At 37.5% G+C, this 22,264-nt stretch overlaps 15 non-coding genes across 15 annotated transcripts; 7 read left to right on the forward strand and 8 right to left on the reverse strand.

Annotated features, from left to right (window-relative positions):
- The first annotated feature begins 6,438 nt into the window (after positions 1–6,438).
- Positions 6,439–6,510, forward strand: trnaq-uug (transfer RNA glutamine (anticodon UUG)). The gene has a single exon. It is a non-coding gene; the product is annotated as a tRNA-Gln (tRNA).
- Positions 6,511–6,804: 294 nt separating this feature from the next.
- Positions 6,805–6,876, reverse strand: trnaq-cug (transfer RNA glutamine (anticodon CUG)). Its single transcript has one exon. It is a non-coding gene; the product is annotated as a tRNA-Gln (tRNA).
- A 1,373-nt stretch (positions 6,877–8,249) lies between these two features.
- On the forward strand, positions 8,250–8,321 carry trnaq-uug (transfer RNA glutamine (anticodon UUG)). The gene has a single exon. It is a non-coding gene; the product is annotated as a tRNA-Gln (tRNA).
- A 768-nt stretch (positions 8,322–9,089) lies between these two features.
- trnaq-uug (transfer RNA glutamine (anticodon UUG)) lies at positions 9,090–9,161 on the forward strand. The gene has a single exon. It is a non-coding gene; the product is annotated as a tRNA-Gln (tRNA).
- A 315-nt stretch (positions 9,162–9,476) lies between these two features.
- On the reverse strand, positions 9,477–9,548 carry trnaq-cug (transfer RNA glutamine (anticodon CUG)). The gene has a single exon. It is a non-coding gene; the product is annotated as a tRNA-Gln (tRNA).
- A 922-nt stretch (positions 9,549–10,470) lies between these two features.
- Positions 10,471–10,542, forward strand: trnaq-uug (transfer RNA glutamine (anticodon UUG)). Its single transcript has one exon. It is a non-coding gene; the product is annotated as a tRNA-Gln (tRNA).
- Positions 10,543–11,880: 1,338 nt separating this feature from the next.
- On the reverse strand, positions 11,881–11,952 carry trnap-agg (transfer RNA proline (anticodon AGG)). Its single transcript has one exon. It is a non-coding gene; the product is annotated as a tRNA-Pro (tRNA).
- A 2,930-nt stretch (positions 11,953–14,882) lies between these two features.
- On the forward strand, positions 14,883–14,954 carry trnaq-cug (transfer RNA glutamine (anticodon CUG)). The gene has a single exon. It is a non-coding gene; the product is annotated as a tRNA-Gln (tRNA).
- Positions 14,955–17,408: 2,454 nt separating this feature from the next.
- trnaq-uug (transfer RNA glutamine (anticodon UUG)) lies at positions 17,409–17,480 on the reverse strand. Its single transcript has one exon. It is a non-coding gene; the product is annotated as a tRNA-Gln (tRNA).
- Positions 17,481–17,663: 183 nt separating this feature from the next.
- Positions 17,664–17,735, forward strand: trnal-cag (transfer RNA leucine (anticodon CAG)). Its single transcript has one exon. It is a non-coding gene; the product is annotated as a tRNA-Pro (tRNA).
- Positions 17,736–18,266: 531 nt separating this feature from the next.
- Positions 18,267–18,338, reverse strand: trnaq-uug (transfer RNA glutamine (anticodon UUG)). The gene has a single exon. It is a non-coding gene; the product is annotated as a tRNA-Gln (tRNA).
- Positions 18,339–19,260: 922 nt separating this feature from the next.
- trnaq-cug (transfer RNA glutamine (anticodon CUG)) lies at positions 19,261–19,332 on the forward strand. Its single transcript has one exon. It is a non-coding gene; the product is annotated as a tRNA-Gln (tRNA).
- Positions 19,333–19,641: 309 nt separating this feature from the next.
- trnaq-uug (transfer RNA glutamine (anticodon UUG)) lies at positions 19,642–19,713 on the reverse strand. Its single transcript has one exon. It is a non-coding gene; the product is annotated as a tRNA-Gln (tRNA).
- Positions 19,714–20,471: 758 nt separating this feature from the next.
- trnaq-uug (transfer RNA glutamine (anticodon UUG)) lies at positions 20,472–20,543 on the reverse strand. The gene has a single exon. It is a non-coding gene; the product is annotated as a tRNA-Gln (tRNA).
- Positions 20,544–22,075: 1,532 nt separating this feature from the next.
- On the reverse strand, positions 22,076–22,147 carry trnaq-uug (transfer RNA glutamine (anticodon UUG)). The gene has a single exon. It is a non-coding gene; the product is annotated as a tRNA-Gln (tRNA).
- Between the last annotated feature and the right edge of the window lie 117 nt (positions 22,148–22,264).

Here is a 22,264-nt window from a genome sequence, read left to right on the forward strand (position 1 = left end):
TGGAGGACATAACCTGAAGCTCAGTTACCTTGTTGCACTTTTAACACATATTTAGATTCACTGACATGTTCATACATAGATGAACTAAGAGTTACCAGCTCAGTCCTAGAACAAACTGTAGTCATACATTTAGGTAACACTGTTATTGATCCCTTGAGTGTGTGATGTTTGAAAACATTATTAAAATCAAGTCTAAAGTCACAAATGTATGACAACTGTGTGTACGAGGAAGAAAGTTATGATTAAAAATAGGACTTATAAACATGAGGGCCTGGCCGAAGCGAGAATCATACGACTAGACCAACAAGCCCTGCTTTCAAATTTGCCCAACTAATCTCATGAAATGTGAAATTAGGGGACACAATCTGATATTTTGTGGTAAACTTTTAACCAACATTTTAATTTACTACCATTTTCATGAAAAAATGTCAAACTAAATCTGTTATATCCAATCAAATAATATATACTGCAGGATCATTTTGAGTTATATACAGGTTCCATGGTGTAATGGTTAGCACTCTGGACTCTAAATCCAGTGATCCAAGTTCAAGTCTTGGTGGAACCAACTTGCACTGTTAAAGTGGTGAACTGTCCAGTAATATTACTGTAATTACTTTCATAGATTTTCATGGATCCCTTAAATGTGTGATGTCTGAAAAAATGTTCAAAATCAAGTCCAAAGTCACAAATGTAACAACAACTGTGTGTGCGAGGAAAATATTTTATTGAATATTGATTGATTGAATTATTTATTTCAAACCTGCACAGTACAACACACACCTTTTTTTTTTAAAACATTTTGGCAGGGACATTTATGCAAGGCTTGAAAAGGGGTTGGATGAAGCAGATGCTTATAATATCCCAACCCCTCTCACTCATTCCACATTTAACATAAACAATATAATACAAGAACAATACTATACAAACAAAAACAAGAAAAGCTCCTGTACACTAACAATACAATAGTACCACTGTTACTATAAAACAAGACAAGACGAGACAACACACACACACACACACACACACACACACACACACACACACACACACACACACACACACACACACACACACACACACACACACACACACACACACACACACACACACACATACACACACACACAGGCCCAAACACTCTCTGACCATACACCTCTCTCCCATCGCTCTGTGCTTAGGGCATCACTCTCTTTCCTCCTCGTACTTCTTCAGTACTTCTTTTTTAAACAGTCTTTTAAATGTAATCATGTTAGAACAGGTTTTTAACTCGTCCCCTAAGTTGTTCCACAGACTGACTCCACGCACTGAAATGCACATTGATTTTAAAGTTGTTCTAAATTTAGGCAAATATAATTTGTTGTTTCCTCTTAGACTGTAACTATGATGAGCATCTCTATCCTGGAATAGGTTTTGTATATTGGATGGTAGAGAGTTTTGGGATGCCCTAAACATAATTTGAGCAGTTTTAAAATTGATCACATCGTGCAGTTTAAGTTGCTTTAACTCCATGAATAGTGGATTTGAATGATGTAAGTAGTGAACATTGGACACAATCCTAATGGCCTTTTTCTGCAGAGTGACTAAAGGCTGTAAATGGGATTTATAACAATTTCCCCAGACTTCAACACAATAGTTTAGATATGACATAATAAATGAATGATACAATAAAAGCAGAGCATTGGTGTTCAATAAATGACATGATCTCCTCATCATTCCAACACATTTAGCAACTTTTGTCCTCAGGTCATTTATATGAGGCTTCCATGATATATTTTCATCTATTACCACTCCTAAGAATGAATTTTGTTGAACATATTCTATTGGTGTATCATCGATAACAATCCTGATGGGTATTTCACTTTTGCGATTGCTAAAGAGCATGATTTTGGTCTTCTTTAAATTGAGAGACAATTTGTTGGTATTAAACCAAGTTTTTAACTTGATCATCCCCTCAGTTACAGAGGCCAGAAGTTGCTTAACGTCGTCACCTGCACATGTAATGGTTGTGTCGTCAGCAAAGAGGATGAACTTCAGCAGTGTTGATACTTTACATATTTCATTGATATACATTATAAATAGTGTGGGTCCCAGTATCAACCCCTGGGGGACTCCACAGGTTATGTTCATGAGTGTAGATTGATGTTGGTCGATCTGAACAATCTGCTGTCTCTCATTCAAGTAGCTCTTCAGCCATTTCCCTGCCACTCCCCTTATGCCATAGTTTTCCAGTTTGTTTACCAAAATCTGGTGATCAATGGTATCGAAAGCCTTTTGCAGGTCAATAAAAATTCCTAAAACAAATTAGTTTTTCTCGATACCATTAGTAATGTTCTCTATTAGATCACTTAAAGCTAATGAAGTTGACCTATTTTGTCGGAACCCATATTGACAATCAGATAATAATGTGTGTTTTTCAATGAAGCCACGAAGTCTATTATCAAATAATTTTTCCAAAATTTTTGACAACTGTGGCAGAAGGGAGACGGGCCGGTAATTTGTGAAGTGGTGTTTGTCTCCAGATTTGAAGATGGGGATGACTTTTGAGAGTTTCATTTGTGAAGGAAATTGTCCAAGTTGAAAAGATAAATTGCAGATGTATGTGAATGGTTTGATGATTTCTTCCGCTACATTCCGGACCGTCCTCATGTCGAGGTCATAAATGTCACGTGATGTTTTGTTCTTGCTTTTATGAATAATCTCTAAAACTTCCTTTTCGACAGTCGGAGTAAGGAACATCGAGTAAGGATTTTTTCCAATAAGTTCCATAGGCTGTACATCATTAATTGGGATTTTTTTTGCCAGCTCAGGCCCAACTTTAACAAAAAACATATTGAAGCCGTCAGCAATCATCTTCTTGTCACTTATGATTTGGTCGTTCTCAACAAAAAACTCTGGATAACAAGGACTGTTTGAACCATGCCCAATAATTGTATTTAATACCTTCCAAATTCCCTTTATATCACTTTTCTTTTGGATTAATAGTTTGGTGGTGTATTCTTTTCTGCTTGCTCTTAATATGCTGGTTAATTTATTTTTATATGTTTTGTACTTTTGTTCTGTTTCTATGGTTTGATGCCTAAAAAAAGTCCTATATAAATAATTTTTCTTTTTGCAAGCGTTCGCAAGCCCTTTAGTTATCCATGGAGTTTTTGTGGAGTTAGTTATAGTGCATTTTTTGATGGGGCAGTGTGTATCATAAAGTGAGAAAAAAATGTCATGAAATAAAATATAAGCTGCATTTATATCTGACGTTTGAAAAACAGAATCCCAGTTGTGTTTTGCTAAATCATTCTTTAGTGCTGTTAATGATCTTTCTGTTGTGTCTCTACGATAATATTCACTATTTACAGGTTTGGATGTTTTGCAGTTAATATTATACACCATGAACACGGGTAAATGATCACTGACGTCACTCACTAACAAGCCTCCAGTTACAGTCTGATCTACAATGTTACAAAATATGTTGTCAATAAGTGTCGTGCTGTGTGTTGTGATTCTAGTGGGTCGTGTGATCAGTGGGAATAAGCCCATGGAGAACATGGTGTCAATAAATTTTGCTGTGTGTTTGTGTTTATTAGGATTCAAAAGGTTGATATTAAAGTCACCACATACTATATATTTTTTGTTTCTCTTAAATAATTTTTCCATCCATTCATTAAATATTTTTAAGTCGGATCCTGGTGTTCTATAAATGCAGCTTACAATAATGTGTTTCCTATTTGAAAATGATAATTCTACAGTGACGCATTCGAAGAGTTCCTCAACAGTTAAACACATATCAGTTACAATACTACAGCTGATATTTTTGTCCACATACAGAGCCACACCTCCTCCTCTCTTATTTTTACGGTTGGTGCAAAACATTTCATACCCATTTAATTCAAACTCATTACTTGTATTCTCATTCATCCATGTCTCTGAAATACCTATAATATTAAATGGAGATTTGAACTGATTCAAATAGTCCTGGATATCATCAAAATGAGAGTATAGACTCCTGCTATTAAAATGTACTAGAGATATGTTTTTATCTTGCATAAATGTTTTATCAAATGTGACGTCAGTATAATATAAACAATCATTGTTGGTGTTTTGAGGAGCATTTCTATCTGGATCCATTTCGCTCATAAATCTTTGTGATTTGTAGTTGATGTGGTCTGAGAAACTGATCGATTCCAAATTGTGGGAGTTTATCAAATCTTCATTCTCCTCTATTTCAGAGGAGAATTCACTATCAGAACTATCCATATAGTGTTATTTCAGAAACATGAAAGGAAGAAGAGGGTGTGTGATCATGGTCAGATAAATCATTCCTCTGTTCATGAAACATGAACAAGAGAAGAGGGCATATGGTCAAAGACTGTGGGCCACAGACACACAACACAAACATGCACACAACTGGACCATTCAAGCAAACACATAAACAATCTCTCATCCACACACACACAAACATACACTCGTACACTGCAGGCAATAAAATAAACATGGAAAACAAAAAAACAAAACAAAACAAAAAGCTCCCCCCAAGAGCTACTAAATATCCAATTGCAAAAGTAAAAAACTAAAGAAGTAATATTAACAAAAATATGCACACACATACACATACACATATATACATATATATACACATGCATATCATACATGCATGAGGTGTGGAAAGTATCACATATTTAATATGGAACAACTTCAAAATGCAAAATAGTTTCCTAAATAATTCCCATTCATCACACCATATGCATAGTTAGGTTCGGATATCAAATAGAAACAAATAAAAATAAAACTCTTATGTATCTTCTGTGTACAAAATAATATTGTGGTTTAGTGAAAAACAGAAAAAAGAAAAAAACAGTCACGTGGCAACATGACGCGTCAACAACCCAGGAAGTAAACAGATCCATGCCTGTCTCCTGCTCAGAAGCACTGCGATGAAAAAGTCTTATTGAAGAAAAATCTAACAAAAATAGTCTTACCAAGTGTCGTATGTCCATGTCTCTGTGTGAGTACCCCCAAGTTCAGTGGAGTTTACGAGGCTGCGGAGATGAACTTTTCAGCCTCTGCTGGATTGTCAAAAAAGTGTTGTTGGGATATAGCACCCCAAGTGAGAATCATACGACTAGACCAAAAAGCCTTGTAAAATAATGTGCCAAACATCTTTAAAAAATAAAATAAAATATTTTAATAGACGACACTATTTGAAACTGTGCTTTTAACACATATTTTGATTGACTACCATTTTCATGCATAAATAAACTGAGGGTTTACGACCTCAGTCCTAGAACAAATAGAGCTCGTAAGTTGAGACACAACTGTATTTATTTCAGATATTTTTATTGATCTCTTGAGTGTGTGATGTATGGAATATTAAGGGAAAAGTTTAAAATCAAGTTTAAAATTACACATATAAAGACAACTGTGTGTAAAAGGGAAAAAGTTAGGAATAAAAACATGACTCATAAACATATAAGGGACACAATCTGAAAATGGACAAGAAACTAATTTTCACAGAAATTTACTTTATTTGCATTTTTCATGGAGGTCTTACTGAACACTAATCACTCTATTATGACAAGAAGGTTCCACCAAGACTTGAACTTAGATCACTGGATTCAGAGTTGAGAGTGCTAACCATTACACCATGGAACCTGTAAATGTACATGTAAAACAATGTGATCCTACAGTACACAGTACTTGATTTCATTTGATAGATTGTCATTGACACTTTGAGTGTGTGATGTCTGAAAAAAGGTAAAAGTTTATAATCAAGTTTAAAGTCAAAAATGGAAAATATATATGACTATGTGTGTACGAAGTAAAAAGTAATGACTGAAAACAGGACTTAAAGAATTAAGAGTTTCTCTGGGATTTGAACCTAGGGCTTATTACACCCTGAAGAAAACTGAACAGACGACACCAACAAGTCCTGGATCAAGTCTCCCAACAAATAATGAAATGCGAGATTTTAGTAGGGGACATGTTACAAGAAGGTTCCACCAAGACTTGAACTTGCATCTTTGGATTCAATGAAAATCAAATAGTTAGTTTCTAAATTTACGAGGTCTATTTGTTCTAGGACCGATCTTCTAAACCCTTATTTCATTTGTGTATGAAAATGGTAGTGAATTTATTTTTTGGTATTAAGTGTAGCACAATTTCAGATTATGTCCCCTATCAAGATTGAACATTTTATGAGATTTGTTGGGTAATCATGGTGCAGGGTTTGTTGGTCATGGACAAGTCCTTGTGTTAAAATTATAATTCCTTTTTTCAGTCATGACTTTTCCCCTCGTACACACAGTCACAAGTCTTGTCTTTTTTTAATTTGGACTTGATTTAAACGTTTACCTCCATTTTCCTGACAACTTACACTCAAGATGTCAATGAAAATCTATTAAATCCAATCAAGTACTGTGTACTTTAGGGAATTAGGTATTACATGCAGGTTCCATGGTGTAATGGTTAGCACTCTGGACTTTGACTCCAGTGATCCAAGTTCAAGTCTTGGTGGAACCAAGTTACAGTAATTCATGTGAAAAATTATTTGATTTGGTAGATTTTTATTGATCCTTGAGTGTGTGATGTCTGAAAAAATCGTCAAAATAAATTCTAAAGTCACAAATGTAACGACAACTTTGTGTACGAAAGAACAAGTTGTGACTAAAAACACGATTTATAAACATAAAAGGAGCACAATTTGAAACTGGACTACTGTATTTTTAGGTCAAATTAAGATGCACTCTTTTTTCCATGCAAAACACTTTCAAATTGACATTGTATTGAACACAAATCACTCTAAATGTTACAAGAAGGTTCCACCAAGATTTGAACTTGGATCACTGGATTCAGAGTCCAGAGCGCTAACCATTACACCATGGAACCTGTAAATGTACATCTAAAACAATGTGATCCTACAGTACACAGTACTTGATTTGATTTGATATATTTTCATTGATCCCTTGAGTGTGTGATGTCAGAAAAAAGGAGATACAAGTTTAAAATCAAGTTAAGAGTAAAAATTAGATGTGTGCCCTAACCACTCCACAGAGGACGCCATCTCCTCTGCACTCCACCTGAGCTTAGAACATCTGAAAGGAAAGGACTCAAACGTGCGGATGTTGTTCCTGGACTTCAGCTCAGCATTCAACACCATCATCCCGCAGTACTTGGTGAGCAAACTAGCCCCCCTTGGATTCAGTACCCCCCTTTGCAACTGGCTGCTTGACTTCCTCACAGACAGACCCCGATCTGTGAGAGTGGGCAACAACACCTCCAGTGCCATCTCCCTGAGCACCGGCTCCCCCCAGGGCTGCGTCCTGAGTCCACTGCTGTTCACGTTGATGACCCATGACTGCTGCGCCAGGTCCACTACTAACCACATTGTGAAGTATCTGGACGACACGACAGTAGTGGGCCTCATCTGTGACAACAACGACATGGACTACAGGGAGGAGGTGAAACATCTGGTTGACTGGTGCAGAACCAACAACCTGGTCCTGAATGTCAACAAGACCAAGGAGATCATCGTCGACTTCAGGAGGCACCAGTCCAGCCACACTCCACTCTTTGTCAACGGCACGGCAGTGGAGATAGTAAGCAGCACCAAGTTCCTGGAGGTGCAGATAACTGACAATATGACCTGATCCCTGAGCTCCTATAAAAAGAGCTCAGCAGCGCATGCACTTTTTGCGTGGGATGAAAAGAGCACAGCTCCCTCCCCCCATTCTCAGCACATTCTACAGAGGCACTATAGAGAGCCTGCTGACCAACTGCATCTCTGTCTGGACTGGAGCCTGCACTGCCTCATACTGGAAGTCTCTCCAGAGAGTGGTGAGGATGGCGGAAAAGATCATCAGGACTCCTCTTCCTCCTATCCAGGCGGTCGCAAAAAGCCGCTGCCTGAACAGGGCTCAGAAAATCTCCTCCCACCCCTTTCAAGGACTGTTTTCACTGCTCTAGAAAGAGGTTCCGCAGACTCCGTAGCAGCTTCTTCCCTCAGGCCGTAAGACTCTTGAACGCATTAAAATGATCCCCTCAATTCCCCTCAAAAATGGATTAACTTGCTGGAATATGAAAACAATACTAAACATAAACATACATAAACGTGGATGCACTTGCAAAAGTGCAATATATTTATCTGTACAGTAATCTATTTATTTATAATTTACTACCATTTTCATGAAAAAAATGTCAAGCAAAATCTGTTATATCCAATCAAGTACTATTTACTGCATTATTATTTGGATTTATATGCAGGTTCCATGGTGTAATGGTTAGCACTCTGGACTTTGAATCCAGTGATCCAAGTTCAAGTCTTGGTGGAACCAACAGTAGCAAATTGTTCAGTGATACCACTGTATTTGGTTTGATAGATTTATATGGATCCCTTAAATGTGTGATATCTATAAATACATATATGTATATATATACCAAGTCCTTAAACAATAATTTCTCATGAAATGTGACATTTTAATAGGGGACACAATCTGAAACTCGGCTACCTTATTGCACTTTTAAACATATTTGAGGTGGCAACTTGTCCAGGGTGTACCCCACCTACCGCCCGAATGCAGCTGAGATAGGCTCCAGCGACCCCAAAAGGGACAAACGGTAGAAAATGGATGAATAGATGGATTCACTAGCATTTTCATACATAGATGAACTAAGAGTTACCAGCTCAGTCCTAGAACAAACTGTGGTCATTAATTTAGGTACCACTGTTACTGATCCCTTGAGTGTGTGATGTTTGAAAAAACGGTTAAAACCAAGTCTAAAGTCACGAATGTATGACTTTGTAGGAGGAAGAAAGTTATGATTAAAAATAGGACTTATAAAGATGAGGGCTTGTCCGGTAATTGAACCCAGGACCTCTCGCACCCGAAGCGAGAATCATACGACTAGACTAACAAACCCTACATCCGTGCTGGCCCAACTAATCTCATGAAAAGTGAAATTAGGGAACACGATCTGAAATTTTGTGGTAAATTCTTAACGAAAATTTTAATCTACTACCATTTTCCTGAAAAAATGTCAAACAAAATCTGTTATATTCAATCAAGTACTCTTTACTGCAGGATAATTTGGATCTATATACAGGTTCCATGGTGTAATGGTTAGCACTCTGGACTTTGAATCCAGTGATCCAAGCTCAAGTCTTGGTGGAAACAACTTGCAGTAAATTAAGTATTTCAGTACTCAGTAGTAATACTGTGATTGATTAGATAGTTTTTTATTAATCCCTTGAGTGTGTGATGTCTGAAAAAATGGTCAAAATCAATTCTAAAGTCACAAATGTAACGACAATTTTGTGTACGAAGGAACAATTGTGACTAAAAACAGGACTTATAAACATAAAAGGAGCACAATTTGAAACTGCACTACAACATTGTACTTTTAGGCAAAATTATGATACTCTCTTTGTTCATGCAAACAACTTTCAAATGGAGGTCTTAGAGAACACTAATCACTCTAATGTTACAAGAAGGTTCCACCAAGACTTGAACTTGGATAACTGGATTCAGAGTCCAGAGTGCTAACCATTACACCATGGAACCTGCAAATCCAACTATAAACGAAATTATCCTACAGTACACAGTACTTGTTTGGATTTAATAGATGTTCATTTTAACAAGCCGTGGAACAAGACTTTCCAACAAAACTCAAGAATTATGAGATTTTAATAGGAGACACAATCTGAAACTCGGTTACTTTATTGCACTTTTAACACATATTTAGATTCACTGACATTTTCATACTTAGATGAACTAAGGGTTACCAGCTCAGTTCTAGAACAAACTGTGGTCAGAAGTTTAGATACCACTGTAGTACTAGTAGTGATATTAATAATGTTATGTTTATTTTGTGTAGTACACTTTAAATAATTTCGATCACATCTAGGAATTGATATGATAGGGATGTGTAGATTATTTGCTTGGTGTTGCGATCGATTGAACGCGTCATAATTTGCCACCTCAGTAGAATGCATGTTCACCTCTGGCACAGTCACTACAGAAAAAACATTATATGAGTTATGTATTATTCTAAGAGAAATGCTATGTGTGTAGGAATTTTCCAGTCTAGTGCTGGTTAGTTCGAGCTTAACTGACTCCTCACCCGGACTAACAGACACTGTAATTGCCTGTGTCCGAGCTTGCTCTAGTGTAGTTAGTCAAGTGTGACTTAAACAGTAATCTATGTTGCTAGGAAGAGTGATGGTGCCTTCCCGGTTAGAGTGAAGAAAACCCAGGTTGCCCCAGAAAGAGGGCCAATTGTCAATAAACGTTAGTCCCTGTTCTCTACATCAACTAGCCAGCCATATGTTAAGCGAGAATAATCTGCTACACTTCTCATCATTGCCTCTCGCAGGCAGGGGGCCAGAGACAAATAATCGATCGTATCAAGGTGTCAATGAGAATCTATTAAATGTTATCAATACTGTTTAATGTTGGATCACTTTCTTTTACCTGAGGATATGCAGGTTCCATGGTGTAATGGTTAGCACTCTGGACTTTGAATCCAGTGATCCAAGTTCAAGTCTTGGTGGAACCAACTTGCAGTACTTGAATGGCAACGTAGGAACTGATTGGTTTTTATGGATCCCTCGAGTGTGTGATGTTTAAAAAAACGGTCAAAATCAAATCTGAAGTCACAGATGCAATGACAATTGTGTATGAAGAAAACGTAATGACTGAAGTCAGGACTCAAACACGAAAGAGCTTGTCCAAGATTTGAACCGAGGCCATCTCTCACACCCTGACCAACAAGTCCTGGAACAAGACTTATTAACAAATCTCAAGAAATGTGAGATTTCAATGGAGGACATAATCTGAAGCTCAGTTACCTTGTTGCACTTTTAACACATTTTAGATTCACTGACATTTTCATACATAGATGAACTAAGAGTTACCACCTCGGTCTTAGAATAAAGATATCACTGTATTTGATTTGATAGATTTTTATTGTTTCCTTGAGTGTGTGTTGTCTGCACATATGTTCAAATTCAAGTTTAAAGTGAAAAACGTAACGAGGTGGTGACATGTCCAGGGCCGGGAAGTGACAGAAGTGGGGCAGTATAAGAACCTGGGAGTCCATTTGAACAGCAGACTGGACTGGAAGGACAACTGCAAAGCTGTTTACAAGAAGGGCATGAGCAGACTCTTTCCTGAGGAAGCTTAGGTCCTTTAATTCAGAGTCCAGAGTTCTAACCATTACACCATGGAACCTGTACAGTTTCAGATTGTGTCCCCTATTAAAATCTCACATTTTATTTGAGATTTGTTCAGCAATCCTGTTGCAGGGTTTGTTGGTCTTGGACAAGTCCTTGTGTTAAATTTATAATTCCTGTTTTCAGTCATGACTTATCCCCTCGTACATACAGTCACAAGTCTTGTATTTTTTTTAACTTTAGACTTGATTTAAACGTTTCCCTCCATTTTCCAGCACTCTGGACTTTGAATCCAAAGATCCAAGTTCAAGTCTCGGTGGAACCAACTTGCTGTATTGAAGTGCAACATTTTTAAAGATTTGAAAACAGGATTTAAAGACATAAAAGCTTGTCCAAGATTTGAACCCAGACCATCTCTCACACCCTGAGCGAGAAGGATACAAGGATACTAAGAAGTCCTGGAACAAGACTTACCAACAATGAAATATGAGATTTTAATAGGGGACACAATCTGAAACTTGATTACCTTATTGCACTTTTAAACTTATTTAGATTCACTGACATGTTCATACATAGATGAACTAAGAGTTACCAGCTCAGTCCTAGAACAAACTGTGGTCATACATTTAGGTAACACTGTATTTGATAAGTCACGAATGTAACAACAATTGGTGTGTACAAGAAAGACAAGTTGTGATTAAAAATAGGACTTACAAACATAAGGGCTTGTCCGGGAATTGAACCCGGGACCTCTCGCACCCTAAGCGAGAATCATACGACTAGACCAACAAGCCTTAAAGGTCTGATGGCAGACATCTTTTAAAAATGTTTTAATCTTTTAATAGACGACACAATCTGAAACTGTGCTTTTAACACATATTTTGATTGACGACCATTTTCATGCATAAATAAACTGAGGGTTTACGACCTCAGTCCTAGAACAAATAGAGCTCGTAAGTTGAGACACAACTGTATTTATTTCAGAGATTTTTATTGATCTCTTGAGTGTGTGATGTATGGAAAATGTATGTATAAGTTTAAAGTCACAAAAGTAAAGACAACTTTGTGTACGAGGGAAAACGTTGTGACTAAAAACATATATATATATATATATATATATATATATATATATATATATATATATATTATGCAGTACCTTTGATTTCATTCCTGCTTATCTCACATGAACATCCATCCATCCATCCATTTTCTACCGCTTATTCCCTTTAGGGTCGCGGGGGACGCTGGAGCCTATCTCAGCTACAATCAGGCGGAAGGCGGGGTACACCCTGAACAAGTCTCCACCTCATCTCAGGGCCACATGAACATCTGCTACATGATTATATTTTGTATTGCTATAAAAATACAAATCGTCACTCTTTTATGGCGTAATATTGCAAGACCAACTGCCAAAACTATGGAAAGTATTTTAGAAGACCTCCAGCTCGCCCTCCTCCAGCTGCTTTTTCAAACCCAAAGCGCTCTGACGAATCATCTGCCAGCCCGACAGGGCTTGGGCTCGGGTTTCTGCGCGTCTTCCTGGTCCTTTTCCTCGTCCCTGGAAAACACTTTGATGTATCGCCGCATCTTCTGCATCATGGGGTCGTTCCTGTCCTCCACCCTGGGAAAGAAATGAAAATCAGCGACGAATAAAGTGTTCTTCACAGAACTGCTACTGCAGAAGTGATTCGGTGATTCGCCGACCTGCACACAGAACTGCTGCTGCAGAAGTGATTCGGTGATTCGCCGACCTGCGCACAGAACTGCTGCTGCAGAAGTGATTCGGTGATTCGCCGACCTGTACACAGAACTGCTGCTGCACAAGTGATTCGGTGATTCGCCGATCTGCGCACAGAACTGCTACTGCACAAGTGATTCGGTGATTCGCCGATCTGCGCACAGAACTGCTACTGCACAAGTGATTCGGTGATTCGCCGACCTGCACACAGAACTGCTGCTGCAGAAGTGATTCGGTGATTCGCCGACCTGCACACAGAACTGCTGCTGCACAAGTGATTCGGTGATTCGCCGACCTGCACACAGAACTGCTGCTGCAGAAGTGATTCGGTGATTCGCCGACCTGCACACAGAACTGCTGCTGCACAAGTGATTCGGTGATTCGCCGACCTGCACACAGAACTGCTGCTGCACAAGTGATTCGGTGATTCGCCGACCTGCACACAGAACTGCAACTGCACAAGTGATTCACGTTCACGTACTGAACTGTGCTGACTGTTTCACTCACTGCCTGGTGTACTGCATGCACAGAGTTGTGTAGGGAATTGCGTTCACCCTTTTTGCTGCTTCTCCCGCGAATGTCTGCACTGTACTGTACTACGCACGACCCCCCCCCCCCCCCCCCCCCCTCCTTTTTTTGGGGGGGTGGGGGGGGTGATTCGGTGAACACATTTTTTGAAAGAATAAATTTAAGGAACTGATTCTAGTGATTCAGTACAGTCAAAAGAACTGCCGATCCCATCACTAGCACTGTACTGTACTACGCACGCCCCCCCCCCCCTTTTTGGGGGGGGGGGGGGTGATTCGGTGAACGAATCTTTTGAACAAATCAATTTATGGAACTGATTCTAGTGATTCATTACAGTCAAAAGAACTGCCGATCCCATCACTACTCCATAGTGCCTGCGTTTCAACAAATACAGTCACTGGTGACGTTCACTCCGTTCCACCAATCAGATGCAGTCACTGGTGACGTTGGACCAATCAAACAGAGCCAGGTGGTCACATGACCTGACTTAAACAAGTTGAAAAACTTATTGGGGTGTTACCATTTAGTGGTCAATTGTACGGGATATGTACTGTACTGTGCAATCTACTAATAAAAGTTCCAATCAATCAATCAAAAGTGTGAAGGAAAAAATACCCTTTTTTTATTTCAACCGTACATCCCGTCAAAAGCCAAAAGACTGACTGCACAGTTCCTGTCTTCACAATAAAAGTGCCGCTCCATCGCGCCTGTGCTTTCAAAATAAGAGTCTCCGAAAGCCAGCGCAAACAAGCTAGCAAGCTACGGAGTTTGCCGCCAATGTATTTCTTGTAAAGTGTATAAAAACGAATATGGAAGCTGGACGAATAAGAAGCCAACAACCAACCACTTTCATGTGGTATTAGACAGAAAGGAGGACCTTTTTTTCTCCTCCATTTGAAAACGTGGACGTTATCAGCACTACTGTCTGATTACAATCAATGCAAGTCATCAGAATCAGGTAATACACCAACTTATATTCTTGTTTTCATGAAAGAAAGGAATCTATATGTGTTAAACATGCATGTATATTCATTAAAACACCTTTAACATGTAAACAAAAACGGCAAAATAAATAAATATAAATTATATACTGTATATATCAATGTATGTATATATATATATGTGTATATATATATATATATATGTGTATATATATGTGTGTGTGTGTGTGTATATATATATATATATATATATATATATATATATATATATATATATATATATATATATATATATATATATATGGGTGTGTATATGTTACTCATCAGTTACTCAGTACTTGAGTAGTTTTTTCACAACATACTTTTTACTTTTACTCAAGTAAATATTTGGGTGAATACTCCTTACTTTTACTTGAGTAATAAATCTCTAAAGTAACAGTACTCTTACTTGAGTACAATTTCTGGCTACTCTACCCACCTCTGTGTAGGATCACATTGTTTTACATGTACATTTACAGGTTCCATGGTGTAATGGTTAGCACTCTGGACTCTGAATCCAGTGATCCAAGTTCTAGTCTTGGTGGAACCAACTTGTAACATTACAGTGATTAGTGTTCAGTATGACCTCCATTTGATTAGTGGTTACATGAAAAATGCAAATAAAGTACATTTCTGCGAAAATAGGTTTCTTAACCATTTTCTGATTGTGTCCCTTATATGTTTATGAGTCATGTTTTTATTCCTAACTTTTTCCCTTTTACACACAGTTGTCTTTATATGTGTGATTTTAAACTTGATTTTAAACTTTTCCCTTAATATTCCATACATCACACACTCAAGTGATCAATAAAAATATCTGAAATAAATACATTTGTGTCTCAACTTACGAGCTCTATTTGTTCTAGGACTGAGGTCGTAAACCCTCAGTTTATTTATGCATGAAAATGGTAGTCAATCAAAATATGTGTTAAAAGCACAATTTCAAATAGTGTCATCTATTAAAATATTTTATTTTATTTTTTAAAGATGTTTGGCACTTTATTTTACAAGGCTTGTTGGTCTAGTCGTATGATTCTCACTTCAGGTGCTATATTCAATCAAATATTTTCCTCGTACACACAGTTGTTGTTACATTTGTGACTTTAGACTTGATTTAGAATTTTTTTTCAGACATCACACATTTAAGTGATACACAAGAACCTATCAAAGTAATTACAGTGATATTACTGAACAGTTTGCCACTTTAATAGTACAAATTGGCAGAGGTGTGGACTCGAGTCACATGACTTGGACTCGAGTCAGACTCGAGTCATGAATTTGATGACTTTAGACTCGACTTGACAAAATGTAAAAAGACTTGCAACTCGACTTAGACTTTAACATCAATGACTTGTGACTTCACTTGGACTTGAGCCTTTTGAATTGACATGACTTGACATGACTTGCTACTTTCCCCAAAACCCAAAGATGAAAAAGTTATTCGGGAGCGCTCCGTATTTTTCATTGTGTACTTGTCTATCAGCGTTGCGTGTGTCAGCTGGTGTGGTCTCAGTACAACAGCCAATCAAATTAGATCTACTTTGTTTTCATCACATAGCATTCATCCAATCAAATTGCAGGACAACCAACGAAGAAGACATGTCCAAACCACACGCCAGTGAACAAAAAATGATACCTAAAATAATTTCGTTTGGGTATAAAAATTACGAGGTGGTCAACACAAAACGGTTTGCAGTATGCAACACATGCGGTTCGAAAATTACTGATGGAGAGGCAACAACTTCCAACTTCGTCCGGCATTTGAAGTTGCACAAAGAACGGTAAGTTTTGAATGTAAGATAACGTTTATTGGCTAAGTAACGTGACTTTTATTTGCTGTGTAGTTAAATCAGAGAGGCTGTAAACTCACTGCTAACGTTATAACGTTATTGCAAACACGGGAATCTGTTGCAGTTCACTACCTTATTCATACTTTTTGTTCAGTGATTTTTTTTTAAGCAGGGTTACGTTAGTCAATATATCACACGTAACGTTAGACGGCGGTCAGCAGCACCGCGTATTTTAGCCACCTAAAAAAAGACAAAAAATAGTAAAATAAAGGTCAGTTAAAATGTATACTATATTATGAATATGTGTACCGTTTTAGCTAGCTTTCTGACATACTGTTGGTTGTTTACCTCAGTGGTCCTCAACCACTGGGCCGCGGCCCGGTACTGGTCCGTGGATCGATTGGTATCGGGCCGCACAAGAAATAATTTTGTTTCTTTTCTTTTTTTAATTAAATCAACATAAAAAACACAAGATACACTTACAAGTAGTGCACCAACCCAAAACAACTCTCTCCCCCCTTTTGTTCTGGGCATTGAACATGAAGACTCTTCCTTCACTGTTCCGAGTGGCCATGAGAGTCTTGGCAGTGCCTGCCTCCAGTGCTCCAGTGGAGCGAGTTTTCAGCCATGGTGGCATCATACTACGCCCCCATCGTGCACAAATGACTGACAGACTCTTGGCTAATTTGGTCTTTTGCAAATGCAATGCAGCATAGGGCCCTGACATATAAAAAGTACAACTTTTTTGTTATGTTCACGTATATGTCATGTTTTTTCAATGTTAACACTTTTGTACAAATAAGTACATTTGCACTTTATTTTTCAATGTGTTTGTTCTGTAAAGGAATTAGTTCATGTTTAAAATGACTGGTTAATAGTGCTATTATAAAGTGCAATGTCAGCACAATTTTCTTTCCTGCAATTTAAAATGCACTTGTTTTAATAAATAAATACAGCGTTTGAAAAGCATACACAATCTGTGTTAATATATTAGTCTGTGGTTAAAAGGACTTGAAAGGACTCGAAACTCAAAATGCAGGACTTAGGACTTGACTTGAGACTTTCCAGTCTTGACTTTGGACTTGACTCGGGGCTTGCCTGTCTTGACTCGGGACTTGCCTGTCTTGACTCGGGACTTGACTCGGACTTGAGGGCAAAGACTTGAGACTTACTTGTGACTTGCAAAACAATGACTTGGTCCCACCTCTGCAAGTTGGTTCCACCAAGACTTGAACTTGGATCACTGGATTCAAAGTCCAGAGTGCTAACCATTACACCATGGAACCTGTATTTACCTCAAAATTATCCTGCAGTAAAGAGTACTTGATTGGATATAACAGATTGTGTTTGACATTTTTTCATGAAAATGAAAGTAAATTAAAATGTTGGTTAAAAGTTTACCACAGAATTTCAGATAGTGTCCCCTAATTTCACAATTTATGAAATGAGTTGGGCAAATGAGTATGCAGGGCTTGTTGGTCTAGTCGTATGATTCTCGCTTCGGGTGCGAGAGGTCCCGGGTTCAATTCCCGGACAAGCCCTCATGTTTTTAAGTCCCATTTTTAATCATAACTTTATTCCTCGTACACACAGTTGTCATACATTTGTGACTTTAGACTTGATTTTAACATTTTTTTCAAACATCACACACTCAAGGGATCAGTAACAGTGTTACCTAAATGTATGACCACAGTTTGTTCTAGGACTGAGCTGGTAACTCTTAGTTCATCTATGTATGAACATGTCAGTGAATCTAAATATGTGTTAATAGTGCAATAAGGTAAGCGAGATTTAAATTATGTCCTCCATTGAAACCTCACATGTCATGAGATTTGTTAATAAGTCTTGTTCCAGGACTACTTGGTCAGGGTGTGAGAGATGGCCTGGGTTCAAATCTTGGACAAGCTCTTTTGTGTTTGAGTCCTGATTTCAGTCATTACTTTTTTCTCGTACACAATTGTCATTACATTTGTGACTTCAGATTTGATTTCAACCATTTTTTTAGACATCACACACTCGAGGGATCCATAAAAATCTATGAATTCCTAAGTTACCACTTAAGTACTGTAAGTTGGTTCTACCAAGACTTGAACTTGGATCACTGGATTCAAAATCCAGAGTGCTAACCATTACACCATGGAACCTGCGTATCCTCAGTTAAAAGAAAGTGATCCAACAGTAAACAGTATTGATAACATTTAATAGATTCTCATTGACACCTTGATACGATAGATTACTTGTCTCTGGCCCCCTGCCTGCGAAAGGCAATGATGAGAAGTGTAGCAGATTATTCTCGCTTAACAAGTGGCTGGCTAGTTGATGTAGAGAACAGGGACTAACGTTTATTGACAATTGGCCCTCTTTCTGGGGCAAACTGGGTTTCCTTCACTTTAACCGGGAAGGCACCATCACTCTTCCTAGAAACATAGATTACTGGTTAAGTCACACTTGACTAAGGACACTAGAGCAAGCTCGGACACAGGCAACTACAGTGTCTGTTAGTCCGGGTGAGGAGTCAGTTAAGCCAGAACTAACCAGCACTAGACTGGAAAATTCCTACACACATAGCATTTCTCTTAGAATAATACATAACTCATATAATGTTTTTTCTGTAGTGACTGTGCCAGAGGGGAACATGCATTCTACTGAGGTGGCAAATTATGACACGTTCAATTGAACGCAACACCAAGCAAATAATCTAAACATCCCTATCATATCAATTCCTGGATGTGATTGAAATTATTTAAAGCGTACTACACAAAATAAACATAACATTATTAATATCACTACTAGTACTACAGTGGTATCTAAACTTCTGACCACAGTTTGTTCTAGGACTGAGCTAGTAACCGTTAGTTCATCAATGTATGAAAATGTCATTGAATCTAAATATGTGTTAAAAGTGCAATAAAGTAACCAAGTTTCAGATTGTGTCTCCTATTAAAATCTCAGAAATCATTAGTTTTGTTGGAAAGTCTTGTTCCACTGCTTGTTAAAATGAACATCCATTAGATCCAATCAAGTACTGTGTACTGCAGGATAATTTGGTTTATAGTTGGATTTGCAGGTTCCATGGTGTAATGGTTAGCACTCTGGACTCTGAATCCAGTGATCCAAGTTCAAGTCTTGGTGGAACCTTCTTGTAACATTAGAGTGATTAGTGTTCTCTAAGACCTCCATTTGAAAGTTCTTTGCATGAAGAAAGAGAGCATCTTAATTTGGCCTAAAAGTACAATGTTGTAGTGCAGTTTCAAATTGTGCTCCTTTTATGTTTATAAGTCCTGTTTTTAGTCACAAATTGTTCCTTTGTACACAAAATTGTCGTTACATTTGTGACTTTAGAATTGATTTTGACCATTTTTTCAGACATCACACACTCAAGGGATTAATAAAAAACTATCTAATCAATCACAGTATTACTACTGAAATACTTAATTTACTGCAAGTTGGTTCCACCAAGACTTGAACTTGGATCACTGGATTCAAAGTCCAGAGTGCTAACCATTACACCATGGAACCTGTATATAAATCCAAATGATTCTTCAGTAAAGAGTACTTGATTGAATATAACAGATTTTGTTTGACATTTTTTCAGGAAAATGGTAGTAGATTAAAATTTTGGTTAAGAAATTACCACAAAATTTCAGATCGTGTTCCCTAATTTCACTTTTCATGAGATTAGTTGGGCCATCATGGATGTAGAGTTTGTTAGTCTAGTCGTATGATTCTCGCTTCGGGTGCGAGAGGTCCTGGGTTCAATTCCCGGTCAAGCCCTCATCTTCATAAGTCCTATTTTTAATCATAACTTTCTTCCTCGTACAAAGTCGTACATTCGTGACTTTAGACTTAGGTTTAACCGTTTTTTCAAACATCACACACTCAAGGGATCAAATACAGTGTTACCTAAATGTATGACCACAGTTTGTTCTAGGACTGAGCTGGTAACCCTTAGTTCATCTATGTATGAAAATGCCAGTGAATCCATCCAGCCATCCATTTCCTACCGCTTGTCCCTTTTGGGGTCGCTGGAGCCTATCTCAGCTGCATTCGGGCGGTAGGCGGGGCACACCCTGGACAAGTCGCCACCTCAAATATGTTTAAAAGTGCAATAAGGTAGCCGAGTTTCAGATTGTGTCCCCTATTAAAATCTCACATTTCATGAAATTTGTCAGAAAGTTTTGTTTCAGGACGTGGTATATATATACATATATATGTATATATATCACACATTAAAGGGAAACCAAATACAGTTGTATCACTGAACAATTTGCTACTGTTGGTTCCACCAAGACTTGAACTTGGATCACTGGATTCAAAGTCTAGAGTGCTAACCATTACACCATGGAACCTGTATGTAATCCCAAATGATCCTACAGTACACAGTACTTGATTGGATTTGATAGATTTTCATTGACACCTTGAGTGTAAGTAGTCAGGAAAATGGAGGGAAACGTTTAAATGAAGTGTAAAGTAAAAAAAGACAAGACTTGTGACTGTGTGTACGAGGGGAAAAGTCATGACTGAAAACAGGAATTATAATTTTAACACAAGGACTTGTCCAAGACCAACAAACCCTGCAACATGATTACTCAACAAATCTCATAAAATGTTAAATTTTGATAGGGGACACAATCTGAAATTGTGTTACACTTAAAACCAAAAAATAAATTCACTACCATTTTCATACACAAATGAAATAAGGGTTTAGAAGATCGGTTCTAGAACAAATAGAGCTCGTAAATTTAGAAACTAACTATTTGATTTTGTAGATTTTCATTGAATCCAAAGATCAAAGTTCTCGTCTTGGTGGAACCTTCTTGTAACATGTCCCCTATTAAAATCTCACATTTCATTATTTGTTGGGAAACTTGATCCAGGACTTGTTGGTGTCGTCTGTTCAGTTTCCTTCAGGGTGTAATAAGCCCTGGGTTCAAGTCCCAGAGAAACTCTTAATTCTTTAAGTCCTGTTTTCAGTCATTACTTTTTACTTCGTACACACATAGTCATATATATTTTCCATTTTTGACTTTAAACTTGGTTTTAAACTTTTACCTTTTTTCAGACATCACACACTCAAGGGATCAATGACAATCTATCAAATGAAATCAAGTACTGTGTACTGTAGGATCACATTGTTTTACATGTACATTTACAGGTTCCATGGTGTAATGGACTCTGAATCCAGTGATCCAAGTTCAAGTCTTGGTGGAACCTTCTTGTAACATGTAGAGTGATTAGTGTTCAGATAGACCTCCATTTGATTAGTGGTTACATGAAAAATGCAAACAAATTACAGTTCTGTGAAAAATAGTTTCTTGTCCATTTTCAGATTGTGTCCCTTATATGTTTGAGTCATGTTTTTATTCCTAACTTTTTCCCTTTTACACACAGTTGTCTTTATATGTGTGATTTTAAACTTGATTTTAAACTTTTCCCTTAATATTCCATACATCACACACTGAAGAGATCAATAAAAATATCTGAAATAAATACACTTGTGTCTCAACTTACGAGCTCTATTTGTTCTAGGACTGAGGTCGTAAACCCTCAGTTTATTTATGCATGAAAATGGTAGTCAATCAAAATATGTGTTAAAAGCACAGTTTCAAATAATTTGATCTATTAAAATATTTATTTTATTTTTTTAAAGATTTTTGCCACATTATTTTACAAGGCTTGTTGGTCTAGTCATATAATTCTCACTTAGGGTGATATATTGAATCAAATATTTCCCTCGTACACACAGTTGTTGTTACATTTGTGACTTTAGACTTGATTTTGAACATTTTATGAGACATCACACATTCAAGGAATCCATAAAAATCTGTCAAACCAAATACAGTAGTATTCCTGAACAATTGGCCACTACACTACTGCAAGTTGGTTCCACCAAGACTTGAACTTGGATCACTGGATTCAAAGTCCAGAGTGCTAACCATTACACCATGGAACCTGTACATAAAACCAAATAATCCTGCAGTAGACATTACTTGATTGGATAAAACAGATTTTGTTTGACATTTTTTCATGAAAAGGGTAGTAAAAAATACAAATCCGAGACAGAGGAACG

The sequence above is a fragment of the Nerophis lumbriciformis genome, linkage group LG04 (assembly GCF_033978685.3).
Source record: "Nerophis lumbriciformis linkage group LG04, RoL_Nlum_v2.1, whole genome shotgun sequence".
Classification (NCBI taxonomy): Eukaryota; Metazoa; Chordata; class Actinopteri; order Syngnathiformes; family Syngnathidae; genus Nerophis; species Nerophis lumbriciformis.